At 40.6% G+C, this 15,508-nt stretch overlaps 1 long non-coding RNA gene across 2 annotated transcripts; it reads left to right on the forward strand.

The window, feature by feature from the left end:
• Window positions 1-8,613: 8,613 nt before the first annotated feature.
• Window positions 8,614-10,745, forward strand: LOC113016411 (uncharacterized). 2 transcript variants are annotated; one of them, XR_003271237.1, is made up of 5 exons: window positions 8,614-8,936; window positions 9,492-9,648; window positions 9,901-10,009; window positions 10,115-10,236; window positions 10,379-10,745. It is a non-coding gene; the product is annotated as an uncharacterized LOC113016411 (long non-coding RNA). The 2 variants fall into 2 exon arrangements; XR_003271238.1 differs by having other exon boundaries at window positions 9,901-9,939.
• The last annotated feature ends 4,763 nt before the right edge of the window (window positions 10,746-15,508 follow it).

Raw genomic sequence — 15,508 nt, forward strand, 5'->3', positions numbered from 1 at the left:
CAGGGCAAGCTAAAGAATAAACATTTTGTGTCAGCAAGGGGTGGGGGAAAGCCATTCACCAGAGCATATCTCAAGTGCTGCTGATGTGGACTGGCCTTCTCCGCACGCTCTTCAAGGCTGGTGTGTTTTCTAAAAACTTCTAACATTTGAATCTCTTCCATTTATAAACCTGCGATTAACCGCACGGCTCAGGTCCGCGTGAACCCGCACAGCTAAGGAGCTGTCGCTCTCTTTTATTTAAAGTCCAGCATAAACGTCTGTCACCCTCTGACACACTCTTGGTTGCTTAGGAACCCATGATAACAACAACAGCGGGTGTCACAGACCACGTGTTCTGCTCCACACCCACTCACACAAACACACTCAAACACAACAACAACAACACAAAATAGGCCTATTGTCCAGCACAATCTGGACCCCGCGGAACTTCTCAATACCCCACAAAGCGGCGGACCCCACAAAGCGGTCTACATTTCTCCCCACTAAGACGGCGAACCAAAAAAGTTCGAACTGCGCAACTCTGCGACTTAATGCTTCTGTACAAAAAAACCCCCACTGAGCGGCTTTGTACATCGCCCCACTAAGACTGCGAATTTTATCCCCACTAAGCGGCCACGGACAACGCCCCACTGAGCGGCGAAGACGTACAGACGGCGAATTTTAGCCCCACTGAGCGGCCACGGACAACTCCCCACTGAGCGGCGAAGACGTACAGTTATAGAGTTGGACTCTAAATTTACTCGGTGTTGCTTAGCGTGTAGTATAGCCTCGGATCCCGCCGATCGCCATTCATCAAGGAGAGAAAACAGACAGCTCATCCACTGGCCTGATGACAAACTCTCACGTCTCGGGACTTTACTACAGGAACTTCCTGGCTGACGTCAGTCTTTCAGCGTGTCTCTTCTCCCCTTGGTGAATGTCGACTCCAGGGCTCCGGCTCTCAAAGGACCAATTAATGATAGGTTTGTAGCTTGAACCTATTCGCTGGAACGTTGAAGACAATATATTTACACAGCAAGCAAGACACGAAGTAGGCAAAGTTCTTCATGTTTCTCGTGCACGGGAGAGAACCGGACAAACGCCGTTCCTTCGCTTGACCCCAGTTACTCTCATCTGCTCCCCCATAACACTGCTCTGTTATTGAGGTTATATGAATATGCATAGAGGTTCATTAACATATGATGTCTACATACAAACAAAAAGTACCTTGCCTGTGTGTGTGTGTGTGTGGGGGGGGGGGGGGGGGGGGGGGGGGGTGTCAGAGTGTGACCCCATAAATGACTTCCCTAAACCTGCTGGTCTGGAAGTCCAACAGTTCATCTAAACAAAAGGCACTTAGCCTAAAACAGATATAGCCACGTTTGTCCTACCATAAAACAATAAAACAAGGTACGACCTCTTCCCATGCTCCCAGGATGTAGGTGTGCATTCCTGCTAAAGATCACACATCCTATCACTACACAATTGATTATACACCTCTAAGCATATATGGTTAAATATTTCTAAGCATAAATGACAATCAACAATACAAAACCTAACATCCCCTGTCAATGACTAATTTAAATTTCTCATCTAAACTTAGTTTAGTCTTGCAATTTTCATATATTGTTTAAGGGCTTTCAGTCTCTTACAATGAATTATGCTCAAATCAAACAAAGTGGTCATGTTTTCCCTGGAAGTTATGCCCCTTGGAAAGGAGTTCCGCAGGAAAAAGCGGCTGCACTGTTGCTTTGAAAACTTTACCGCGGTCTTGAGTTCTATACTTTGAAAAGCTAAAATACCAGTATGAAAAAGTGTAAATCCTTTACATTTTGATAGGTAACATTTTGTTACACTATTTGGGATAGTTACAGAGCAACATGAAAGGAAAATGTAGGCTCCAGTTAGCTAACATTAACCAATATCAAATGATGATGTGATAATCAAACACAAGGTGAGTTGTGAGCCATAGCTGTGTCTACTAGAAGGCCTTCTTCTAAGAACTGTCTGTTAGTATTATTATCAGTGTGGCTGCTCTGTCAGAAGTGCATCAGCAGTTACATTACCAGCAAAGGATGACATAGTTTCTGCAGTCAGTAGCTATGGGAATGTACACAGACCGAAGATTCAGTGTAACAGTTATCCAAATGATGTAGATCCTCTTTACGAGCCCCTAAAATCAAATAACATTAAATTAAATCAAGGACTTGAGTTTCCAGCTAATCTAAGCTCCATGCAACCTCTGTGGTCACTGTAGTAATGACCTGGCCATCCATTTATTTTGTGGGACAGTAAACAACATGCACAGCATTTAGAAAGCTGAATACTTCTTGCTGTACATCTTCCACATGTTACACACAGTGGCAGTGGTCGACCAGTAATAACAAAAATGAGTTCATTATAATAATAATTGTGCTAGTGAAAGCTTTTTTGTTTAGTAGCAGTTTGTTTGTTTAGTATGACTTGGTATTTTGTATCTTTTCTAACGTCCCCAATACAAAGAACATTTAATTTTGTTGCTGTATAGATACCTCGTATTGATCCTGCCACGCCATGTTTCTCCAGAGTGATCGCTGCTGTGATTAGGTGCTGTACTGTTGTGATTTGTCAGATTGTTTAGCGGGGTTAACTTACGTATTTCATTGCCTATTTCTAAAAGAAATCAAAGATAGTTTTGAGGGAAATCTCAATTATAAATAATATCATATGGTCCAATACAAAATTAACACTATGCATAGATGTGCATGTCTGTGGAGATTTTTCTGCTCAGAGCTTATAAAGACTTGTGTGAAACACAGGTTCATGCCACAGCACTGAAACTGTCCAAAATTTTGAAAGTTTTGAATGATTGGTCACTGCACGTAATAAACTAACTCCCTGCCCTACTGCCATTCCCTCGTGTCTAAAATGTCCTGTCCCTCCTTCACTTCCAAGGAAGCCTCTAAATCCTACTTCACCTGGGCCCAGGTGAAGATCCCAAACAAACGTAGAATACTTAAAAATAAATCTTTGCAGGTTGAGTAGGATGACAGACTGGTACAGGGAGAACTCAGTCCTCAAAATAAAAGATCCCATGCTGATTAGTAACAGGAAAAGACCTGGGGCCTGGATCTCCTCCATACCTGCTTCATGCCCTGGGGAACAGGGCTATGGCTCCCCACACTCCCTAGCAGATCGTTATATGGAGAAACCTTTGGAATACAAGCATGCTGATCCACACAGGTATGCACACAGGTGTACACACGGGTGTTCACAGACGCGGACTACACCTTTCTTGGCTGCTGCCTCAAAGCACATTGTGTGCTGTCTATCTTGCGTGCTGCACAATATCGTTTAATATTTAGTATCTACTGTTATCTACTGCTAGCTAGTTTATCGGGGTGGTGCTGTATTTATTATGTTGCTCTTTTTTTGTTTGCTTTCTCTTCTGTTTCTTTTTTTCTCCATACAGGTGATCCAGGTGTTTTGTTTGTTTTTCTTTCTTTCTTCCCCCCTTTCTCACCGTCTCTTCTCCCCTCTGGTTTTCTTTCTCTCCCTCTCTTTCTTTCATTCTCTCTCCCTGTCCTATCCCCCTGTCATGTCTGTCCCGTTTGTAGCAACCAAAAATAAAATAATTACATAATTATAATAAAGGTCAATCAAATGGACCAATAAGGCAAGGCCATGATGATCCACTTGGTAAAATAAATCCGCTTGGCATCTTTCTTGGCCTTAAGACAACAATTCTGATGGCTAAAGATCCAAACAGGACAAAAAAAAAAAAGTAACAGGAAAAGACCTAAGAAGGTACATAACACTTGCAACACTTTTAATTTAGTTGTCAGGTAAATCATTGTTAATTAATGATTTTATTATCATACATTAACTTAATTTCATGTTTTTAATGGAGACTTGGCTAGATAAAGATACAATTACAATCATTCTTACTGAATCAGTCACTCCTGACTTCAGTTTTGTTCACGAGAGAGAGGGAAAGAAAGGAGGGCCTATTGACCAATCTAGTCAATAATTCCATCCAGTGCAAACATATGTACTACAGAGAATATACTTCCTTTCAATATGTTGCAATCAGGGTTACTATATTCAGTTTTTCTAAATTTTATAAGCCACCTAAATACAATATTCTTTGATGAATTTGCTGAATTATTGTCCATAATTTGCACTTAATCTGATTATCTGGTAATCACTGGTGATTATAACATCCATGTTGACATTTCCCATGTGTAATATTCTGGTTAATTATAAGTTGATCCAACATGTTACAGTGCCAACGCACAGGGCGTAGACTGGATGTAATATTAAAACCAGGGGTTTTAATATTTCTAAGATCACAGGAAGTGATGTGGCTCTCCGTGACCATAACAGTGTGTTTTTTCATGTAAATGCTCCAGTGCACAAAGACGCAAAATTGAGGTAATCAGTAAGTAATATATTAATGAAATGACAAGGGAATTATTCTCCCACACTATCTCCTCTTTGCCTCCACTTTGTGGACTTTGTCCACTTAACAGTTAACAAGCTTGTAGATGAGTTCAGTTTCAAAATTACAGATGTTTTGGAGTGCATTCATCCAACAACAGTAAAGACTCAAGTGAGTTTCTCCATGGAGAAACAAATCTTGATATCCGCTATCAAGACATTCGACCTTATCCTTCTGGGTGTCTTGTGGGAGGTGCTTCAGGAGTATGTGGTGTCTGGCCTATTGCTACAGGCCATTCAATCCTTATAAAATCATTGCAAGAGCTTGGTCCCCATAGCTGGCAATAATTCAGACTTGTTTCCAGTGGGTGTTGGACACTGCCAGGGCTGCCCTTTGTCACCTATTCTGTTCATAATTTTTCTGGACAGAATTTCTAGGCATAGCCAACTGGCTAAAGGCTTCCATTTGGATGGTCTCAGAATCTCATCTCTGCTTTTTGCAGATAATGTGATTCTGTTGGCCTCATCAAGTGACCGCCTCCAGCTCACACTGGAGCAGTTCACAGACAAGTGTGAAGCGGTGGGAATGAAATACAGCATTTCCAATTCTGATCCCACGGTCCTCAGCTGGAAAAGGGTGGCGTGCTCACTCCGAGTCAGGGACGAGTTCCTGCCCCAAGTGGAGTAGTTTAAGCATCTCGGCCACCTTCTCCCCTCACTCGGGTACTTGTTCGCGAGTGAGGGGAAAAGGGAGCGGGAGTTCAACAGATGGATTGGTGCTGCGGCTGCAGTGATGTGGACGTTGTACCAATATGTCATGGTGAAGTGAGGGCTGAGTGTAAAAGCGAAGCTCTCAATTTACTGGTCGATCTGCGTCCCTACCCAAAGCTTGTGACCAAAGCTTATGGTCACAAGCTTTGGGTAGTGACCGAAAGAACAAGATTTTGGATACAAGCGGCAGAAATGAGCTTTCTCCGAAGGGTGGCTGTCCTCTCTGTTAGAGATAGGGTGAGGGCTTAAGCCATGCGGGAAGGGCTTAGAGTAGGATGGATGGATGGATGGATGGATAAAAACAGATGAGGGTCCAAAGTACAATGCCCACCTTCACTTGCTAGAATGCTGAAATTCTGCCTGAAATCTTGGTGATATTTTGGAATCTAAGCTAAATTTTAAAAGTCATATCAAAGCAATAAACAAATCATCCTTTTTATCACCTAAAGAATATATCTAGAATAAGGGGACTGATGGCCCAAAATGATTTAGAGAATTTTGTTCATGCATTTGTTTTCAGTAGGCTTGACTACTATAATGGAGTTTTTTTCAAGTCTCTTTTAAAAATCATTAAGACAACTGCAACTAATTCAGAACACAGCTGCATGTTTCCTTACAAAGACCAATAAAAGGGAACACATTACTTCAGTTCACAGATCTCTACACTGATTTCCTGTGCCCCAAACATCTCATTTTAAAAGGTTGCTGCCAGTGTATTTGTCACACTGCCGCCAGGTGCTGAATGGTTCTGGTCCAGAACTAAACTCTACTAATTTGGTCAAATAATATCAAACTACCAGAAAACCTGAACTCTGATCAAAATCTGCTCAAAAGTCCTTTAAATTAGGTCTTGAAACTTTTTTGTGTTATCACTTTTAAATAATATGTACAGGTTTTTTTTTCTCTTTTGAATATATTTTCATGCATATGTACACTGACAGTGGTGGCGATGATAATGATGATGATGATGATGATGATGGCAGTGCTGATGATGGTTGTGGTGGTGATTGTGGTGGAAATGATAATAGTTACGATGACGGTGTATTTGCCATTGACCTCTGTTTGTGTCGTATATAACTCACTGTGTGTTCCGTTGATGGTTTCTCGCTATCTGTTGTTTAATGTTCTTTATTTTTAATGTAATGCCTTTTAATGTTTATATAAAGCACCTTGAGTTGTCTTGTGCATGAAAATGTGCTATATAAATAAATCTGCCTTGCACCTCCCCCCTCATACTGGTCACCAGCTTTGTCACACACTGCTGTGGAATGGCATCCCATTCCTCAACCAGCATTTGTTACAAGTCTGCCAGTGTGGTTGTGTTGGTCCCTCTGGCACAAACAGCAACCCAAGGTGATCTCACATGTGTTCATTGTGGTTAAGGACAGGACTGGAGGCAAGCCTCTTCCTCCCAAATTCTGGAGATAGTCTGATAAATCTCTCTGATAAACCCACTCTCTGGGGGCAAAAATTGTTAGGGGATGGAGTTTGGTCCCAGACTGTGGAGATTTGGCCACTGGTTGCAGCTTTGTTTTTCAATGGAGGGAGAAGCCACCCCACACCATCACATTGCTTCCACCAAATCCTGTTACCCTGTTGGAGTAATTATATGCTTTTTGATAAAGCATAGTTAGGGCTGAATTAGTCGACCTTAAATAATTCCTTAGATACATTGCAATACCTCTAATCTGCTGGGGCATTCCCATGATGCATTGTTTCTTTTTCAGTCACATTTGGTTAAGAGTTCAAAACAAGTATACAAGTAGCTGAGGTTGAGTGGTTTGGAGACAAAGTTAAAGAGGCCAGGCTGAAATGGTTTTGACTAGGGCTGGGCGATATATCGAGTTTTTTAAAAATATCGATATATTTTCATACGAGATATAAGATGTGACAATATCGTTTATATCGATATAGTCTATGTTACGTTATGATTATACTTGTGGAGCCACAGGTTTGCCTCTCTTTCGTCCACTTTTGTCTCTACGCAACGTTACTCGGCCCATAGCTTCACCTGCAGGCAATGACAAGATGAAAGCGGAAAATCTCCGTTAGCGAGTTACCGTGCGTGGGGCTGGACGGTGTCAACGTGTTAGCGAGCTAACCGCGCTAACGACATGCAGCCAGGAGGGGCTGCACGGCCTAAAATCCTTTCATTTTCTCAAAAATCGACAGTGCGCCTTATGTATGAATTCTGGTTGTGCTTACTGACCGCGAACCGATATTATGTGGTACACAGCGCTCAGCAATCTGTCAAAAAATGTTTTAATATGACTTTGCTAAGCTACGGAGCTGCACCGCTTGATGGATTGTCGGAGGATTACGGCTACCGAGGAGGAGCCTCGCGGAGTGATACGTACCGTGTGTGTATAAGGACCACAAATGGCACCTGTTCAGAGACGTGGTGCAGCTGTGAAATCTGTCTCTTTGTTATTATGCTCAGCGTCTATTAGTTTACATTTTCACTGCACAATTGTGAGCTTTTTGTTATGCACAAAAACAACATTGTTTTCTTTTATTTATGGACCATGATTATTTAATAAATGCTGATAATTAATTTTTGAGTAATTTCTTCATGTACATCTACGCTGTATGTATATAAAAGTGCCCGTGTGACATCTGGGACACAGTGTGACTAAGAACTCTCTTTTTGTTCTTAACTTATGGCTTTAAAAAAAAATCGAGATATATATCTTATATCGCCATCCAGCTAAAAAATATCGAGATATGAATTTTGGGTCATATCGCCCAGCCCTAGTTTTGACATGTATGGAAGACAAATATTGGATATACTGGACAACTGATGTTAAAAATGGAGTTGCTGGGCAGAAGGAAAAGAGGAAGACCACAGAGCAGGTTCATGAATGTAGTGAAGAAAGATATGCAGAAGATCTGTGAGACAGAGAAAGATGCTAGGGATAAGGAGAGCTAGGGGCAAACTCTCTGCGTTAGCAAGCGCTAAAGTGAGAAGGCAACACGTTCTCACTCCCAACTCGTCAAACGTGTGACGCATGGTCCTGTTTGGCTTTTTGTTATTTTAATTCTCTTTTCTGTTTTCCAGAACAGTTCTTCACAGTCACTGTCCACATGGGTCAGTGGGACCAAGAAGCACTCTGCTAATGTGTGGACCCTGACCAGCAATATCCAGCAAGACCCAGACAGCGTTTTCTATCTCCCAGCTGGAGTTTTTTGTTTGTCTGTGATTGGAGAGTCAGATTTTTGTTGAGCTTCACACTTGCAGAGGTAAGTCAGTTTGCAGAGATCCCTCCCACCCTGGCTTTTATGTCCTAGATTTCTTATCTGAAACAGTAATATTTCAGTGACTGCTGCTTATACCACAGGTTAATACACTCTACTGATCCCTGATAGGAGAATCATCAATTTTGCCAGCAAAGAAGCCTGGTGGATGTTTGTTTACAGTCTGATAATGGGACATCATGCTCTGCATCTTCAAGGTTTGCCTCCTCATTATTATTCATACCCAGTAATGTGAAGTATGCTTATATCTACTATAACTGAACCAACCTGGTGCTTTTCATTTATGGAGGCTGTTGAGTCTGAATGTTGGATGTTGTGTATCTCGTGTTCTCTGGGCTTTGTTGTCCTCAGTCTTTTTGCAGGATCAGAAAACAAAACCGGGAGGCGCGTAAATGTTTCTTCTCCATGATGTTTCTTCAAATGTTTCTTCTGGATGATGATATGACCGTGACACGGGATGCCACCTTTGGTCTTGTGACGAAGCAAAGCTCAGGAAGAAGTGTGATTAAATGGTACCCACATGTTGAGAAGGATGTACAGGGGCACCTGCAGCCAAATCCAAGCTTCAGCTTAGTTGTAGTTGCAGAATGCTATAGGACTGAGACAGCTGAGGCATCAAATGTTTGATTAAACGGATGAAAAAGAGAAGTTTTTTCCCTATAATTATCACTTCTTAAAATCTGAAGCAGCTTCAAGTTTGTCAGCGTGCTGAGCATGCTCAGAATGTGACAATATATTTTTGTTCAATATTTAATTTCTTTCAGTTGGAATTGTTAAATGAATATATATATATATATATATATATATTCTTATAATTTAGCAAACTAATTTATTAAAAATATATATATACATATATCTGTATTAGTTTTAATAAATTAATTTGACACCTGTATTGAAAATACCATATTGTATTCATACAGAATCAGTATGGTATCATTGTTTGTCTGTTCACTGATTGTTGAAGCTAAGAGCTACTTTGATCTGTTTAGATCTAAAGTATCCAAAGTTGAGTTCTAATGTTTCTTCACCCCTGTGTGTGTGATATGTGATTTCCTACATGCTGGCAGAGCAGCAGTTTGTGCTCACAAATGGTGACGGTGTGGAGAGACGGTGGTATTTCCTCAGAAGAACCAGCAGAGTCACAAAGGACACCAGTCCATCTCACCACCTTGACTTGCTGACTGATGTTCGTCTACACTGCACAGAGGAAATCAACTGACCGAGGTTTGTCCAGTGACGTGTTATGAAATGTATATTTGTTTTATGCTTACAGATATGTTTTTCTTGACAGAGGCTCTGCAGAGGTTAGACAAAGCAGAGAAAACATGTGCTTTACATTTTACTGTGATTTATTGAGATATTTGTTGCCTGATGTTCAGCAGGAATGGAGAAATAGAATCAAAGGGAGATGTTTTTCCTGTTTTTGTAATGATGTAAGTAAATCTTCAATATTATTTATTTGCTTGGTTATATTAGGAGCGTTTCTGAGTGAGGGGGAGAGGAGTCATCATCCAGGTAAAGTGACGTGGATCAGTGGATACACTTGTCTCCCCTTTAAAGGAGACGATCCAAGTCATCCTTAAATGTTAGCGCTTTCAAATACACAAACATTTTTTACAGACAGAAATGAACATCCAACTTTGACTGTAATACAAAATAAATCTTTGCATGTGTGTTTTCAAACTCTCAGATGGGCAGTATATCAGTCTTGGACTGTCTAACCTGCCGGAGCAGCACTGAATGACCACCGCACATGAGCATGTTCCTGCAACATTCAGCATCTGATCCTTCATCTGTGTGCTTCTGCTTTTGGTAAGTAGAGTTACCCAACTCCAGTAACTCTAAACACATGCCATCCATTTCTAACGGCCTGGTTACTTCCTGTCAGTTACTTTAGAAACCATGTGGTCACCTGACCTAACACTGTTTCTTCTCCTTCCCCTTAATGTTCAAGTGTCAAATGTCAAACAGCTGGAGAGGAAACTACACCAGTGTACTGGGATGTTTCAGCAACACGTGCCAGATGCTGTTCCTTCATGGTGACATCACCAGAGACAGTCCCGCCCACCTCAGGACCCATTGATTATGATGATTATAATGATGACAGCGAGCAGAACTAAGACTGTAAAAATCCACGACCAGAATGTTTAGATGCTTTCTAATTATTAATGAATACTGAGAGCCTCTTTCTGTGTTTTGTCTGTTTTGGGGTTGTTTTTTTTTACCTCATTTGTTACTAACAAAGTTCACCAAACTCACACAGTTTACATTCTGTATGTTTCCATCTTTACCAGCCACACTCTAACTGCATTTAAGAAAATAATCCTTCGAAATCGTCGTTTTTCTCTTTTGTAATTGATGATAATTCAGTGAATATACTGCGCTGCTTCCTTTTATTGCGTCACACATTGCTTTAAGTTTTTCAGTGTCCAGTTATTTTTTACTGCTGTTTGAATTCTCTGTATGTTTGACCCTGTGGACTGTTTGATGGACTGCTTGTCTTCCTGTTCGTTACCGCCGCCTGTTTTTTAACTCATTCACTGCCAGGGTTTTTGAGCATTTTTACTCATTTTTGAAGAGCCACAGAAAACTGTGTGTTATGATCATATAAACGCTGAACCTACCAAAATGAAGAACAGACTCTCTTCTTCCATCCAAAAAAAAAAAGCTTGTTTCTACCATTTTCCATTCTTTAGTAATCAGCTGTAGAAGAGAGGTGGGTTCCACCAAAAATGCCTGTTTTGACCACAAAAAGGGAGAAAACGAGCTTTTTGTGAAAAATACATTTCAAGCAGTCTGATGTTCACTGACAAGCTGCCCGAGGTTGTATTCTAGCCCCTCCCATTGAAAAACGTAATTGACGTCTATAGACGTCAATGGCAGTGAATGAGTTAATAAAGATTTGGATTTCTGACTTTAACACAGCCTCTGCGTGTCCTCCCTTTGTGTCCTCTTCCTCTGTGAATGTGTTGCATGTGTCACAGATTCATTTTATTAACAGCTTTCCCACAGTGAGTTGCATCAGCATTCATTCACAGCACATTTCGGAAGGATTCAGATTAATACAGTGATCTTACAGTCAGAATGATCCTGACAGAGTGCCACTGTAAATGATCTTTCATCAGGTAAATTTTAAAGTTCAGTATTTCAAAGCAGGAGTTATGAAGAATCATACTGGCATTAGGACTAATAATATGTACTTACAAAGTCAAAGTTTTTTAATTATGCTAGAATATTGGAAGACAATCAACTTTTAGTGTTTTCCGCATATTAATTATTCTGAAATAGAGACGGTGACCCTAACTGTACAGAAGCACTAAACAACTGACAATCTAACAGACATCATTGGCCTGAGCCGTCATGCACAGTGAGTTTGATCCTTTGCTGTGAGAGTATGACAAGCATGTTTCTGGTCAGTTTGGAAGAAATAATATCACAATGTTGATCTTTTTTTCAATATTCCTTCTCTTTTACAACATAAACTGTGATCAAAGCTACTTATGTTCACAGCATGTAATAATACTGACAGTCCAGGGCATTGTGGTCTGTTGAGCTAGGGTTAGGGTTAGCAATTCAGACATATGTAATAAATATTATACGTCTCTGACGTGGGCCACTGTCCGCAGTGTTGGGAAATCTATACCACGCTGGAACGAGTCAAGGTAGGTGAGCATCCACGAGAAGACACAGCAGATGCATCCTACTAATACTGACAGGACCAGGAGACTCCAGAAACCGAGCATCTTCTCTTCAGTGCCATCCTCTCCTGTTACCCTCTCTGCCCGCAGCTCTTTGAGTATGGGGTAGATAAGGGCGCAGAGAAACCCTTATTACTAATTTGTATTATAATTCAATTTTCATGAAATATTCATATTCAGTATTGGTCCTTTTATATTATAACCACACATCCACCCAGGCTCATGGTGGGGCAGGGCTCTGTCCTGGGATGCTTGAGTACAAGGTAATGTACACCTGACCAGGTATCCAGTCTGTCAGATTTGTTTTCAATATTTGGTTCAAAAACATGAGTGACAACAAAAATCCAACTAGGATTCTTGCATATGATGAATGAAGTCTGTCTTTGACTGTATTGTCCAGCTGATCCATCAAACCCCCAGCAGGTGAACCTTATTCATGACATAACACGGCAACAATGCAAAAAATGAAACAGCAACAGTCTAAATGTAAAGTGCATTCTAAAGTTCTCTTCAATAAATCATATGAAAAGAATCATTCAGGACTGTAAAACGTGAACTACAGAACCCAGAGTCTTCATCATTAAATCTCTGGTTGCTTCATTTTTCTATCCTATATCAGATATTTTAAAGGTTAGCTTAGGTAAAGTTCCATTCTCATGGTGAGGCAAAGTGCTTTATGTGTGTGTGTGCCCGTGTCATGAACGGCTATAAAAGGCCTATAATTAAAGAACAAAGCGGGGTTTGAGTTCGAGTTGCGGCAGACTGTCACTACTTGTAAATGGAACGCAGCCTTCCTACGGCGGACAGCTAATAACAGGAATCGGACGCGGTCCAGCCAAGTCCACAGCAACCACCATAGCAACCGCCTAGCATGACCTTAAAAACATATTCTGTCTTCATAACTATCAAAATCGTGAAATGATTTGCAAAGTGTGAAAGTGTTACAGCTGCAGAGAGCTATGGCGGTATCTATGGAAGCTGTTTACATAGCTAATAATATACGATGTAACCATGGAGACAGTCAGTCACGTGAGCTAGCGGTGCACGTTTACTATAGTGAATAAGGTGATTGTGTGCACCGCATCCACACGCTGCAGGGGGTAAAGACATTACTTCAATATTGTTTTATATTGATATATATTTGCCTTCTGTTGACCATCACCTCAGGTTCACCATTACAGTTTCAGCAGACAGATGCACACTGTCTAAATATCAACACATTCGAAAACTCATGTCTCAGAAATAAGCACAGCTGTTCATGTTTGTCATTATAGTTTTATTTGTAAGAAAATTATGAACTTCATATTGTGCATTAAATAAAAGAACATTTCACAACTCTGAGTCAACAGAAACAGGTAACAGAAATGTCTCTAATGTGTACAGTGTAGTGTAAGCATTAAAAGATCATAAAGGAAAAACTAACATTTATGTGAAACTAATTGTAATAAAAAAAATGAACAGGTGGTTTATAGATGTAAAAGAAAGAATCTGAAAACAACACTTTTTTGGTCTAAGTGATCAAAGTAGAAAACAGAACTGATGTTCAAGAACAAACCGTAGCTGCACTAATATTACACATCTCGATCGTTGTACTGAACAGACATGTTGCTTTAAAACCACACGCAGTGTGTGACCATGACTGTTCACTGAGACCATGAACGCCACTTCGCTGAAGCTTACATTCAGTTATTTCTTTGTTGAATCTAAATAATGAATGTGTTACAGTTAAACTGACACTGGTCAGTGTAAATGGCTCATTGGGACACAGAAACCTTTAAATTAAACCCTATCACCTGATATCGAGTGCCAAACAATATCAAAGCTGTAAAAGCTGTTTACAGTCAGAATTTATAAAACTATGATTGTAAATAAATTCAAACAAGTGAGCTTTTCTCTTTGTGCTGAATATCAACACTGTGGTTTCTTAGACTGTAAGCTGTACTTTAGTGCAACCAGTTGCAGAAGCTGCCACTCCAAATGTCTTTTGATAACAAGAAAAAAAAAAAACCTTTTCAGTACACGGCCTGAAGTTCTTCTCCGAAATCTTCTGCAATCGGCTTTGTCTGCTGGTTTGAAGACAATAAACCATAAAAAAGATGATTTAGTCACTTTGTCTGTGTCATGCAGCTCGAATGTGTCGTGTAACGATGTTGAATAGCCGTCGTTATCCCTCTGCTGCGTCAGTAGGATTGTACTGTACAGCATCTCATTGATATGTGAGGAATGCTAATGTAACACGATAACAGACTTACATCATTAAAATATAAAGTGCAGGAGATATTTAGATATTTTTTATATTTATATTACATTTTATAGCTGACGGATATTACTAAATAGATAGAATTTACTAAATGGTAAATGGCCTGTATTTGTATAGCGCTTTTCTAGTCCCTAAGGACCCCAAAGCGCTTTACACAACCTGTCATCCACCCATTCACACACACATTCACACACTGGTGATGGCAAGCTACAATGTAGCCACAGCCACCCTGGGGCGCACTGACAGAGGCGAGGCTGCCGGACACTGGCGCCACCGGGCCCTCTGACCACCACCAGTAGGCAACGGGTGAAGTGTCTTGCCCAAGGACACAACGACCGAGACTGTCCAAGCCGGGGCTCGAACCAGCAACCTTCCGATTAAATAGCTGGATGAACATGAAAAATATGTCTATAATAACAAATGACCATGAGAGCCAGTAGAATTAATTCAACTGGACACTCAAAAGACGTCCTTAAATGCTCTTTAAGTGGCAGAACAAACAGTTAATCGCTTACTTGAGATGAAATCTGCTCAGCTACTTTGAAAACAACTTCTAAGTGGTTCCTCCTTTAACAGGATGACTGCTCAGGGGTAAGGCCATCATGCAGTCCAGCAATCTTTATGGCTCAGATTTGTAGAACTATTTAAACAAATGTCTTCTGAATATTCAATTCAGGTTCACAGTGGGAGGGGGGGAGGTGTCGTGGAATTTTTTAAATAAAGTCTGCAACACAGAAAGAGCTGTGATCAAGCTATTTGTTACTGCGCCAACACACATCAAACATCACAGTTCAGTCATGTCAGTGCTGCCACAGAAGTTGTGCTCCTCCTCCTTTATGCATTCCAAGGAAGAGGGAGGAAGTTACAAACTGATCCTACCACACTTCAACAGATCAATGGTTATGCTGTTTTGTGCCCTTGGCCTTATCAGCACCCGTAAAGGGAGTTGTTCTCTCAAACTGCTGACGCTGAAGTAAGTTCATCTAGTTTTAGAAACTTTCACTGAACAGTCCATAACAGTGTCACAACTAAGCATATGCATAAGCACTTAAATACTTTAAATGAGAATAACAGAAAAATTCTATTAAAAAGGCTAGAGCCTGTCCCAGTAGTCATAGGTAGGACA

This window comes from Astatotilapia calliptera, chromosome 23 (assembly GCF_900246225.1).
Source record: "Astatotilapia calliptera chromosome 23, fAstCal1.2, whole genome shotgun sequence".
Classification (NCBI taxonomy): Eukaryota; Metazoa; Chordata; class Actinopteri; order Cichliformes; family Cichlidae; genus Astatotilapia; species Astatotilapia calliptera.